This window comes from Alligator mississippiensis, chromosome 2 (assembly GCF_030867095.1).
Source record: "Alligator mississippiensis isolate rAllMis1 chromosome 2, rAllMis1, whole genome shotgun sequence".
NCBI lineage: Eukaryota > Metazoa > Chordata > Crocodylia > Alligatoridae > Alligator > Alligator mississippiensis.
Window position 1 is genome coordinate 258,603,771 of NC_081825.1, and position 12,810 is coordinate 258,616,580.

Here is a 12,810-nt window from a genome sequence, read left to right on the forward strand (position 1 = left end):
GCAGTGTAGTGGTCAGGGTGGAAGAGAAAACTGGGAGGTCCAAACAAAGCAGGGGCGGGGACTGTGGTGAAATTGGGTAGAATGTCTCAAAAACATTGAAGACTTGAGTTGATGTCCAAAAACACACAAACAAAAAAAAACCCCACAAACTAGGAGTGCACAAAGGTGGAAAACCAATTGAGAACTACAGGAAAGCAACTACAAAAAAAAAGGGGGGGGGGAATTAAATATGCAGTTAAAAGGTTAAAAATCTGTGTGAACAGTAAAGAGGAGGAGATTGAGGAAAATCAGAGAGGTAAAAAGAAAAGAATTAAATTTTGCTTTATTTCATACTATAAGTTGGGTTGAATGTCATGTGCAATTCCTGACACTGAAGTATAATACACAATTGAATATTCTTCCCCGAGAAGTTTTGGAAGCCTCATTGTTGTTAGTCCTTTAACTCTAGATGGGACACAGACTATTTTAGGAAAAATCTTTTTTTTTTTTTTATTAAAGTAAAAGGGACAAAGCTAGATAAATCCACATTTCTGTTCCACTTCTAACTTCTTCAAATCTGTCAGTCCTTACCTGGGAAGTCTTGAAATCATACATCATGGCTTTTACTTAGTTCAGAAGATATTGTAGTAGTTGTCTATTTACAACTTTCACCAAAACAATATATTAAGATGAACAATAACAGTTATACATATTGACATAACATTCATATAATTTATAAGTTTTGCTGAAGATATACAATGCAATCAAGTAAATTAGTGCTGTTTATGAACTTGTGGGCGTTTTGCTGTGTAGATTGTGGTTTCTCTTGTGTGCCTTTAAACACATTTAGTACTATATGCTATCAGTATGTACAAAATACATTTTAAAATACTTTGAAGAGTTTAATTCAAGTTTATAACACGATTACTATATTGAGAGTGTTTTTTAAAACTCTGCAAGTTGTAATCTCTTAACAGACAGAAAGACCCTTAATAAGTGGTCATTTTCAAAAGTGATATATCTTTATCCCCTTAAATAGTATAGTCAATAAATAATGTATTCAGCCCCCCTGACACACAGCCCTTCAGGCTGACTCCCATTCAGCCCTACTCCTTGCGGGTCCACACTCTACACTCTTTATGCTACCGCCTCTAGGGTCTCCGGGATTTCACATCCCTCCTGGGCTCAGGCTCCTACACATGAGCATACCTAGCCCCCTACTCTCACATCTCTATGCTACCCCCTCTGGGATCTCACATCCTACCTGGATTCAAGTGGTACTCTGCTTGCCATGCATGGCCCCACTACTCACCCAACTGCCTCCAAAGCCCACCCAGAGATGAGGGGCTGGGGTTAAAGCACCTCTCCTTGCTTCTCACTGAGGAGGTAACTGGTCTGGCATTTCCTGGGGGCTCCCACACCAGTAGGAACCCCACCAGGCCACCCATCCCCAGTAGGGTGCAGTTTTAGGTCATGCCCAGGACCAAGAGCCTCCTACCTTCTGAGGTTCCTGCTGCAGTTTAGCCAGGCAACATTTCTGCCTGAACTGGTAGCAGCAGACTGGAGCCTTTTGTATCCCTTGTTCTCAAAATGGCTGCCATAATCAGGCACCTGGTAGCTACCTGATTGTGCCCTTAAAGTGGCAGGCACCCCAGGGTGCCTGCCACATTCCCAACAGTTTCTACTTCCTTAGTTGGTTTATTTTTTATTTCCTTTAAATTATTTTCTGGAAAACAATTATGCCTTGTTACTGAAATGTACGTGGAATAAGAAAGGGAAGAATACTGCAGTAATTTGTGGGCTCATTTTGTTCATATTAGTTTCATTAGACATATTCTAAGACCTATATTCCATTCAGCCTCTTGGATATGGGACACTGACTTTTAGGTGTCAGTAGGTGCGTCTACATGAGCACCCAACTGTGCAGTCATTACTGCACAGTCATTTAGTACTAGCAAGTACTAAATGACTGTGCAGTAACCACTGTTACTGCGCAGTCCCAGTGGTGCATGGGTCATTTCCGACCCTACTGCACAGTAGCATCAATGTCATGGTTCATGCCTGCTTATGCTGTGTTGCCATAGCAATGAGCTACATCGCTGTAACTTACCACTGTAACACAGTGTTGCATGTAAATGTGTCCAGTGGGTGCATCTACATGTGCAAACTCCAGGGCACTTTGAGCCACAATAAACTGCTCTCAGGTATAGCATCGACATGTGTGCCCGGGACAGCAGAAATTTAAGCCAAGGTGAAGCAGGTCCCTGCCTGGTTGGGCTGAATGGGCATCATTTACACCTGTGGTGAGCATCTACATGTGCATTTCAGCACAGTAAACTACTCTGCTGTAAGATAGTACTGTCCCTAACAGCCAGAGGTTGAAAATGTATACGAACAAAATAAGAGCATGCAAAAAGGAGCCTGATTGGCCCAGTAAGGTGAGCACTGCCCTACATTCTGGCTAATGCTCTCTTTTTCCAATACTGTTATTTAATTTTACCCAGTGACTATTTAGTGCAAAATGCATAAACAACACTGGAAACAGGGAGTAGGGGCCACAGACTGGGCCTCTCACCCTCTCAGAATAGTGCCTAACTCAGAGTGATAAAGTCAGACTCCTTCTTGCTCTCCTTCTGGCCCCATGAATCTTTCACTTGACTGTCAAGTCATAGGGGTGGACGATGTACTCAGTAGGGCTGTGTGAAACGGGTGTGTTTCAGTTTGGTTTCAGATTCAGCCATTTCGGAGGACAGTGATTCATTTCGGTGTTTCAGATCGCTGTCCTGTTTCATTTCAGTCGAATCTGTTTCAGAGAATCTCCTCTGAATCTGTTTCAAATGGGCTGCAAGGGAAGCTTCACACAGCCCTACCTAGCTAGGCAGGGCTTGGGGACCCAGCTGGGAGCAGGACAGGGTTGTGGGTGGCTCATCCAGGAGAGGGGGAGGGCCACTGCCCTCCATGCAGACACGGATCTCTGATCCCTGTCACTCCAAGTCGCTGGGCAGGGAAGCAGCACAGAGTGACGAGCAAGCCTGCTTGTCCTTGCTGCATGACTCAGCTCCACCGCGAGCAGAGATCTGCACTGAGGGGTTCTCCTCACTGCTGCTGCCTGCCCTGCGCTGCCCCAGTGATGTGGGGCTGTGTGGGGTGGGTGGCAGCAGTGGCAAGGAGAGCCCGGCACGAAGCTCTGCTCCCTGTGGAGCCAGGTCATGCAGCAGGGCAGTGCTGGTCTCTGCCACGTGACCTGGCTCCGCAGAGACCAGAGATCCAGGGCTGCACAGGGTGGGCAGAGGCAGGGAGGAGTCCTTGGCTCAGATCTCTGCTCCCTGCGGAGCCAGGTCGCGTGGCAGGAATTCCCCAGCTCTGATCATTTCCCCTAGCTCTTCCTGGGGGACACAGGCCCCCAGATCTGTGCACGGGGTTTCAGCAGGCTGCCACTGCAGGCTGAGGCCAGTGGCAGCACTTGAGTCTTCTCAGCGTTCAGAGCAGGCTGCGCTGAGCAGCTGCCGCTGGCTCCAGCCTGCAGCAGCCTGCTGAAACCCCATGCGCAGATTGGGCGTCCATGCCCCCTGGGAAGAGCTGGGGAAATGATCAGAGACCTGGAGAATCAAACTGGGAACTAGATGTCAATATCAGAGCAGTCCTTAACACCCTTTTCCCCCTCCCTCTTCTTAGTTTTTATTTGCCTGTAAGCCTGACTCTGAAACTCCGAAATTCTCCGAAACACTTCAGAACCTTCCATTTCAATTTGGATTTGGTGTTTTGGGCACCAAAATGGCCAGAAACACCTCTGAAACAAAGTGGCTGCCAAAAGTTCACACAGCCCTAGTACTCAGCCCTGAGCATATTTTTGGGAAGTGGGAAATAAGGATTTAAACCACTGAGGCTGAGAGGTACCTGGAATCCAGATCTTCCATGTCCTGGGCAAGTGCCTTAGCTGTGGTGCTACTGGGTAAAAATCAGGCTTCTCTGCTGCCACCCCCACCACCATTGATACCAGTCCCAGTCTGTCAGCTAGACATCTTCATTTGGGTCCTGACATGATAGGGGTCCCTAAAGCTAACCATTGAGAGAATGGAGAGTTATTAGTTTCCAGAGGGAAATCCTGTTCTGGCCTGTGGGAGGAGGAGCCTATAAGGCAGCCAGTTCTGGGATTCTACAGGACAGAATAGCATCCATTTCTTAAGATGCATTAGGCTGCCTGGTGAAAGAGCAGGAGAACTATGTGCCTCCCTGGGTACAATAGGATCACTCTCCTGAACTTAAATACATGGGATGAGCAGAGGTTAAATCCTTAGACATCAAATAGGTAGAATAGTATCTAGGCTTAAGGTGCCCTTGGTTTAGGTATTTTTTCCTTGTCATCTTCATAAAATGGTGAATTACTTTTTGTATCCCAGAAAGGGATTGCAAAGAAGCTTTTGTTAATACTAGTTATAAAATAATGGCCTCCACTCCCTCTGACTGAAAGAAGCTGACGTTTTGGTGCCTAGGTCAGGAGTAAGAATCTTTTTGCCTTTTGTAGGTTGCCTCCTTTATCTCTTTGGCTTTTACAATCCAAGTACTTTTTCAGTCTAAAAGCATTTTCTGAACCTCACTTCTAAAAGTGATGATGAGAATGTGATAGGACTCTTGAGATGGCATAGGGAGACTTAATTTAAATCATTCTGCAAAACCAATCTAATAAATCTCATTGTGAAATAATGGTTTTTATCAGCAACTTCTCAGAAGAAATTCCAAAAGTTTTTATTCATTAATCCCAATGTTTTTAAACTAACACTCAGGCTATTCTTCTTTGCACTGTGGGACTAAATTACATTTAAGCAGCATATGTGTCTCTCATTACACTTTCTTTTTATGTCCTGCATACTGTCCTCTGATATCCAGACGCTTCTCACCAGTGGTCACACATTTATCCATTGTGTTTGTTTTGGCAGACAGACCTACCACTTTGCTTTCAGGGGATATCATAACATTCTGTCAGTATTCTGTTTTGCTTAAAAATTTCATCAGTTCACCCTCTACTTAGGGTGCCTTTCCCTGTACACACAAGTGGAGCAATTGCCTGAAAATTTCAACTGGGTGCAGATGATATTGGTAGTTGCACATAATGTGGGTTGCACTTCAAAGAAATGATCTGAGCTGCTTTTAGTGAAGCAGGAAGCAGACATACTTAAAACTTAAGTTGCCCAAAATCTTATCTTTTTGGAGGTAATGGTCAGTTTCCATTCCAAGATGGATGGTTTGGGGTTTGGAATGCTCTTAAGCCTCCACTAGTCTGGGTTGCTTAGACTCATTGCCAAAGTATAAGAGGAAACCCCCTTATTACAAAAGCCAAAAATTCTAGATAATTCACTAATACAATTGGAAGTCCTTTTGTATAACCCAAAAACCCATGATACATGTCCATTTGTATGAAATATATATTTCACTATTGTTTAAGTTGAGCAGACCATTCTTTTTTTAATCTGTATTCTCAATTTAGCATGATTTTGGCATACATTTCTTTTTTTTTTCTTTGCTATATAGCTGATTTGGGTGTGCATTTGATAAAATTTCACAAAATATCTGTAATTTAAATATTTCAATTCTACTTTTGGCCAGATCTTGATAAGGAAAAATCGCAACCACGAGTAAAGGAAAGAAGCTGATTTCATAAGCTTTGGAGGTTTATAATTGCATGCATACAAATAAGCTTTCACTTAGGCTAGTATGGACATTCAAAACTTGTGAGGCGGACTTGATCTAAGTTATGTGGCTTTCTGTAAGTGGCATAATTTAAGTTGGTAGCAAACCAAACACACATTCACTCTTTGGTGGCAGGGAGCAAATCTTAGACCTGGTTCCTGGTTCTTCCATTTTTAAACCAGTCCATGTGTGCCAAAGTTCTTTTCTATTATGAGTATAGACCAGTTTCTGATAATTTTATCAGTAAAAGTATAATGTCTGGCCTTAATGGAATTAAATTCTTGACCAGTGTAGCATGTAAAGTAGTTTGTGTTTTGTTTGGGGGTGGGATGTAATGGTGCAGTAAGAATAAAGTTCCAGCTGCTCTTGAGTTAATTTATTTATTCTAGAAGTATCTCTTGCTATAGTTAGTTAGGGCCACTGAAACTTTCTTCTCTTGTGCTCCTAGTTGTGTCTTAGTTTCCAGTGTCCTGTGTAGTTTAAAGTAGCTTTTATTAGGATTTAAATAGGTTTGGGGAACGCACATTACACAACAAGAAATTTGAAAACAGGCTCTTAAGCAATTGACAGCTCAATTGAGAGTACAGTATTTATCAGAGCAAACAGATAGTGTGTACTATAAAGAAGCACTTCCAATCCCATGATTACAATAACTGAGCAAGATTAATACTCTGGCTATCACACAGTGATCCCTGATACTTGTTTCCTGAACTAATGTGGTCGTATTTAAAAAAAGGACAACAAGCATTCCTGTCCTTTTGTGCAGTAACTGCCAACTTAACATTTAGGCAATAGTCTTGTTTGCATATGGATTTCAAGAAAATCCATTGAAGCTTATTTGAAAACCAGCTCGTTAGAATGACAGATTGTTTACAGAATTTTGTTTTCCTGTCCATCAACTTACATTTGTTGCATTCCATAAAACAAGGTTACTGTTGTATAAATCAGTATATATCAGCAGCCAAATGCCTTGCAATGAATCAAAAAATCAGAATTTTCATTACCAAAAATAGTTCAAAAAGAGAACACATGAGGCTGGATATTTGCTCCTACATAACTGAAATGTCTGTAGAGAAAAGGCCAGTCTGGAAATGTATTACTTAGCCAACAGTTTAAAGCTGTGGTTACTACTTTTTCAGATAACCTCACCAGTTCACCAGGCTAAGAAGTCAGGTATCCCAGTCAATGTTCACTGCTACCCTTCAATTATGTGTGTGCTTCTGAACAACACTGTTGTAGGTTACTTAACTTTTTCTAGGGCTAGGGGTAGATAAGAGCAATTAGTAGCTATCTGTAAAAGGGGGATGTATGTGTCAGATGGTTGACAAGCTGCTTCCTGGCCACAAGCCAGTTGGTTGCAGTGAAACCAGTTCCTCTGCTAAGTAGCCAACGTAATATATGTCCATAAGAAGCAGTAGCTAAACATCAGATAGTCTAGTTGACTGAGCATGGTATTGAGAGCAAGGGTGTTGGACAGATTAATTCCAGCTTCATCATGGATTCCTTAGACTTAATTAAACTACTCCATTTCTCACTCAGCTTTTTAGAATACTACTGTTAATCTATCTACTAACTTCAGAAAGGAGATTAGTTAATAACACACTGTTGAATTATATGTTCAAAGAGAGAGTTAGGAGAAGGAGACAGTTTAATAAATGGAACATCTATGGCAGTGGTTCTCAACTTCCTTAAACTCAAGTCACCCTTCGGAAACTGCCAGCTTTTAGTTTTCACTTGTTTTTTACTATAGAAAGCCAACAGAGCAATTTTTCTGTTACAGTGAACACAGAAAGATCACAGTGGTTCAGAAATGTTTCTAACACTGGCTTCCTATTTGAAATATCTGGATATATCCTATGAATCATATTTGTGTGAACCATGGCACCCTGGTTGAGAATTACTGATCCATGGAGATCGAGAACAACAGAGAAACCATACAAGTGTAGACATTACAATGTGGGAGAAAGCAGTGAGAAGGATGATCTGGGTTTTCCGTTTCCCATGGAAAAACAGAGAAAACTATGGGTTTCCTAGTTTTATCAGAGAAAATGCGGATTTCCCCTTTTAGCAGGGAAACCTGCAGATTTCCTGCTTTTGCCAAGAAATCTGCAGGCTGGCTGAGTTCTAGCCTGCAAGAACTGATTGGAAAAATGGAGGGAAAGTCCCAGCCCTGCCTGGAGGGGGAGGGGGAAGGGTGGGGCCTGAGGTTTTTAGTCAGTCCCAAGCCTTGGGTCAGGCTCACTTACCACTTCACAGACTCCAGAAGGAAAGTGGGGCTTGCAGGGAGCTGGTGGGGTTCTTGGGCAGGGCTGGGGGGGGGGGAGCTGGCTGGAGGCTGAGGGAGTGGGGAGATTTTCAGGAGCTGGGGGGATTTGCAGATGGCTGGGAGCTGGGGGGTCTGCAGGAGCTGGGGGATTTTTCAGCCAGCTAGAAATTGGGGGGAGGGGGGTTGCAGGAGTTGGGGGGTTTTGCAGCCAGGTGAGAGGTTTGCAGTGGGCTGGGAGCTGGGGGGTTTTGCAGCAGCTGGCTAGGAGCTGGGGGCTTGCTGGGGGGTTTGCAGCAGCTGGGAGTGGGGGGGAGGGGGCGGTTTGCAGATGGTTGGAAGATTTGCAGCTGGCTGAGAAGGTTTGCAGCCAGCTGGGAGCAGGGGTTTTGCAGCCTCCCTGCTTGCGGCTGGAGTGCCTGGCAGGCTGCAAAGCCCTACTTCCGGCCCAAGTGACAGGCTGGCTGCACATAGAACCCAAGTGGTGCTATTGACCCAACCAGGCTTAACTCCTCCACATGTGGCTTCCTTTAAGGGCCAGTAGCAGACTCACAGTCCATGTGCAGCCAGCCAGGCGGCCACTCCACATCTTCTCCCAACACCTCCTCACTCCCTCAGCTCCCAGCCAGCTCGCCATGGGAGTGTGTCCAGTGTCCATACACACACATGTATGTACAGATGCATGCACACATGTACACCCATAGATGTACACAGGGATGTACATATGTATGCATGCGAAGGTGCACACGTGCACATGTGAACACATGCACATACACAGATACACACATGAAAGAGGGGCACCAGAAGGGCTGGGGAGACTGTAGAGGGGAGTGAAGGGCACCAGCAGGAACAAGGAGGCTGTGGGAAGCCTTTAATTTTAATCACCGATTTTGGGTTTTTATCAGAGAATTTCTGATTTTTATTTATTTATTTATTTATTTTTTATCAGATAAAACCAGGATCGCTGAGGATGATACAGGGAAGGGTGAGAATTAGAGTACATTTACATGGGAGACTGCAGTGCAACACAGAAATAAAGGAAGGTAGATTTTCATAGGAAGAAAGTGCTTTTCAAGTGAAGGGAAGGAATAAACTAGAGAAAGCCAAAAAATAGATGTACATGGTTCAGACATGAAAGTTTAGAAAGATGAGGTAAATGAGGAGAGAGCAAAAATGGAAACTTATAGACTAATATCTTAATAAAAGGGGCACACATTCATTTAATCAGACAAATATGAGCCTGATATGTGTGCCCCCTGTCAGACAAAACATATCCATGAAGATTATTTTGAGCAGTTGTGTTGTTGATGTTGCTGGTTATTCTGGAGTCTATACTTAAAAAATTGGAGAAACAAGAAAATCTACAGTATTACTAGACTGTATGTGCATGTTTAGTTGTTGGGGCTGCAATAGCCCCTTGAATCCTTGCTTATCTGAAGAATTATCTCTTAGCAGCTATTCACAGAACTTGGCACAGACAGTTGGCCCTCACTTTCTTCAGTGGTTGGAGACTGTTGGAAACTTGTGGCATGAACAATAAAAGCACCTTACCTGAGAGAACAAGGTCCCAGGTGAACTTAGCCTAGGCAGCAGTATCAGACAGCATGCCTTCTCAGAGATCATGTGACACACAGGCCCTCTCCAGAGGCAGCCATTTTGGAAAGGGGAAAATGGCTCCCTGGAGATCATGTGAGACGGGCAAATGAAGCCCACTGTGGAGGGAGCCATCTTGGGGAAAGGGAGAGCCGTTGGATAAGCCAAGGATTGACTGAGAGGGATGATATATAGAGAGAGGTTGGTCTCCCAGGAGTAGAGAGAAGAATGTAGGCTGTAGGCAGGAGGCTGAGGGAGAGCTTCAGTCCAGCGGCCCGCCCCAGAGCTGCCGGGACCTGAGGAAAGCGCAGGCTGCGCTGAGGGCTGAAGGGGTAGGAAGCCCAGCCACAATACCTGTCTTGCTCCTTCTCCGCCCCCCCAGGAGCCCTGCCCAGCTGCTCAGAGGAGCCCTTCTGGAGACCCCCCAGTGAGGAGGGCTCTTCTCCAAGCCCCCTGTCTGGCGTGAGGGGCACTAGGGGGAGGGAGGGACTGGAGAGTAATTGATCTAGCTCACGTGAGTTCTTGGTGGCAGGCAGAACTAGGTGACATGAGAGTTAAGACCCAAGGGAGGGGGTGGATTTTGACTGCCTGGCAACTGGGTGTGTGTGGGTGTTGGCAGGGGAGATTGCCAGGGTCTCCAGCCCAGACCCTACTCCCTGTGTTAGGGGATGAGGATCTGGGCAGGGTAAGCAATATTACAGGAATTTCAGTGAGGGAGCACCTGCCTGCAGCCAGAGCTGTCCTGGGGTGGGGGGCATTTGGGGTGATCGCCCTAAGCCCCATGCTTTGCGGGGCCCTGCGGACAGTGCCATACAGGCCTCACTGGCCACTGCACACCAGCAGCTCTGTGCTCCGGGCACTCACCTCCCCTCTCCCCCTCAGCTCTGTGCTCTGGACACTTCTCCCCCCCACCCCCCAGTTCCATGCTCTGGTCACTTACCACCCCATTTCCCACCCCATCCCTGCCCCCACACAGGCCTTGCACAGCCTGATATGCCCCAGGCCCTGCGTTCCCCTAGGGTCAGCTCTGCCTGCAGCACACCTTGTGAGACCCTCACAGCAAGAAGCCACTTCACATGCAGTTTCCCAGAAACCCCTCCACCTGTGTCCTTGAAACTTAGCAGGCTTTGTGACCTCAGCAAATGCTACCACCCATGCAGCTTTCACCCCACTATGGCTTAATACACACACATGACATGAGTTTTGCTTTCAAGACATTGAGGTGCAGTTTCCCAGAAACCCCTGCACCTATCACCTTGAACCTTGGCAGGCTTCATGCCCTCAGCAGAGGCTACCACACCTGCAAGTTTCATCCAGATCAGCCAAAAAACAACAAAGTTATAGATATTTCATTGATTCCCCATTATACCCTATGGCCGAATCACCAAATCTTTTCCGAATCAATTTGGAATCTCTGAATCGATTCGGAAAGCCTAAATCTTCTAGCAGTTCAATTCAGTTTCATAGATTTGGCCTCCGAATCATCTGAATAATCTTCGAATCAGAATTGCGATTCAAAGCTTTGCACAGCCCTACTACCCGTGTACACATATCATCCAATGTTATTATCATGTACAGCTTTATTAACTGAGGGTGTGACTAAGTTTCTGACAGTTTATCAGTTGTGTTTCAATTCGTTTCCTTTTCTTAAAACCTTTGTAAATAACGTGTAAATAGTTGTAAATTGTGTGGCATCTAATCAAAGGTCCAGGGACACTAGGTGTCCTCCTGTGAAGGGAACCTCCCTCACTCCGGGAGGGCAGGTAGTTCCAGGCTGTGGACACTTCCAGGGATCCAGAGTTGGGTTATAGTTTTGCAGGTAGCTCCATAGCCAGGGTTACATTTGAAGGTCCTTGATTTTCTTTTATAGGAAAAAAAAATTAAGGGGCCTCCAAAAAATCTAATGAATTCTCTCTGAAGTCTTAAGGCTAGTTGGCTAGTTCTTTACATAGTATTATGATCATGATAGAGCAGAAGATGTAGTTTTAGAGGCTTGGTGTACCCATTTCAAAATGTGTCCAGATGTACTATCAAATCAAATAAACATTAAGAGTGGAAGTCAGAGCAGCCTGAGCCACACTGCAAAATAGCATACAGAAGAAGAAATGGGAGACACTAAATCTGGGTAAAGAGGATTCTCATAAAAGGCTGAATTTGGCTACCTTTACTCAATCTGAACAATGCTATAAAGTGCAATAAATTCCATTGACCTCAGTGGGACTACTCTTGGATTAAGGTATTACTCGATCTGAGTAAGTATAGTAGAACTGTGCCAGTAAGTATAGTAGAACTGGAAACCAGTACCATCAAGCACATCAGTATCAAGAGACAAAAAATTGATTTGTGTATGTGATGCATTTAGTCATATTTTAAATAATTTATATAATGCTGTTTAATACTTCAGGTTAATTATATCAGAATTGTTTTCTGCTCACTGTGAAATCCTTTCATCGGAATTGTTACCATGCACTAAATATACCTCTATATTGGGATCAAAACTTTTCCTAACAAAGATCTGCAGATTGTTGGGTTAGAATAAACATTTCTGTTTCATTGTCATTGACATTTTTTTCAAATAAAAATTTGTATTTATTTTTTTTCACTAATGCTTTTTTTTCTTCCATGATGAACTCTTATTAAAATGTTTTATTTTCTGACCTATTTGGGATTGTGGTAATATTTTTATTTTTATTTGTACCATGCACAAAGGTGTGAACTATTTAAAACCCATTGTACTATGTACTCTGCCATGGTGTATAATCTCAAGATGGTAAAGTGTATGCAAGCATACTAACCTATTACCTGGAGTACTACTTATCATCTTACATGCTTAGTTTCTACATAATTTATTAGAATTATAGGCATGAAATTAGAAAATTGAATGAATAATGTGACTTCCATGTAAAACAGAAGTCGCTTATTTATATATGAGATGCATTAAGAAAACATTCTGAAGGGTGAATGCAGTTTTGCTTAATTTCACAGTAGAGCATCACATTTGTTGTCTCTGTTTGACTCCAAGTTATTGGGTTCACATTCTGATTAAGAAGTATTGTGAAGAAAGCAGCTGAGGTGAGGCAGAGTTAAAAATCCAACAGAAAATCTACAGGGATAAGGAGATAAAGAGAAAAATAATCCAGAGAAAGATGTGCAATATGCATGTTATATAAGGCATCCTTTTATGCCAATATTATCTAAGGGGTGTTCCCTTTGCCAATATGCAGCATGATATGTGTGTGTATGTACACACACACACACACGTATATATCATGCTGTGTATTGGCAGA

The 12,810-nt window shown here is 43.8% G+C and overlaps 1 protein-coding gene and 1 long non-coding RNA gene across 7 annotated transcripts in view; one reads left to right on the top strand and one right to left on the bottom strand.

Annotated features, from left to right (window-relative positions):
- Positions 1-1,562, bottom strand: part of LOC132248800 (uncharacterized) — a 38,526-nt gene extending 36,964 nt beyond the window's left edge. For both annotated transcript variants that reach the window (XR_009460222.1, XR_009460223.1), the window contains exon 1: positions 1,478-1,562. This is a non-coding gene — a long non-coding RNA (uncharacterized LOC132248800). The remainder of the gene's footprint in view (positions 1-1,477) is intronic.
- The window catches only part of MIPOL1 (mirror-image polydactyly 1), a 359,424-nt gene that overhangs the window by 154,715 nt on the left and 191,899 nt on the right, over positions 1-12,810 (top strand). The window lies entirely within an intron of this gene.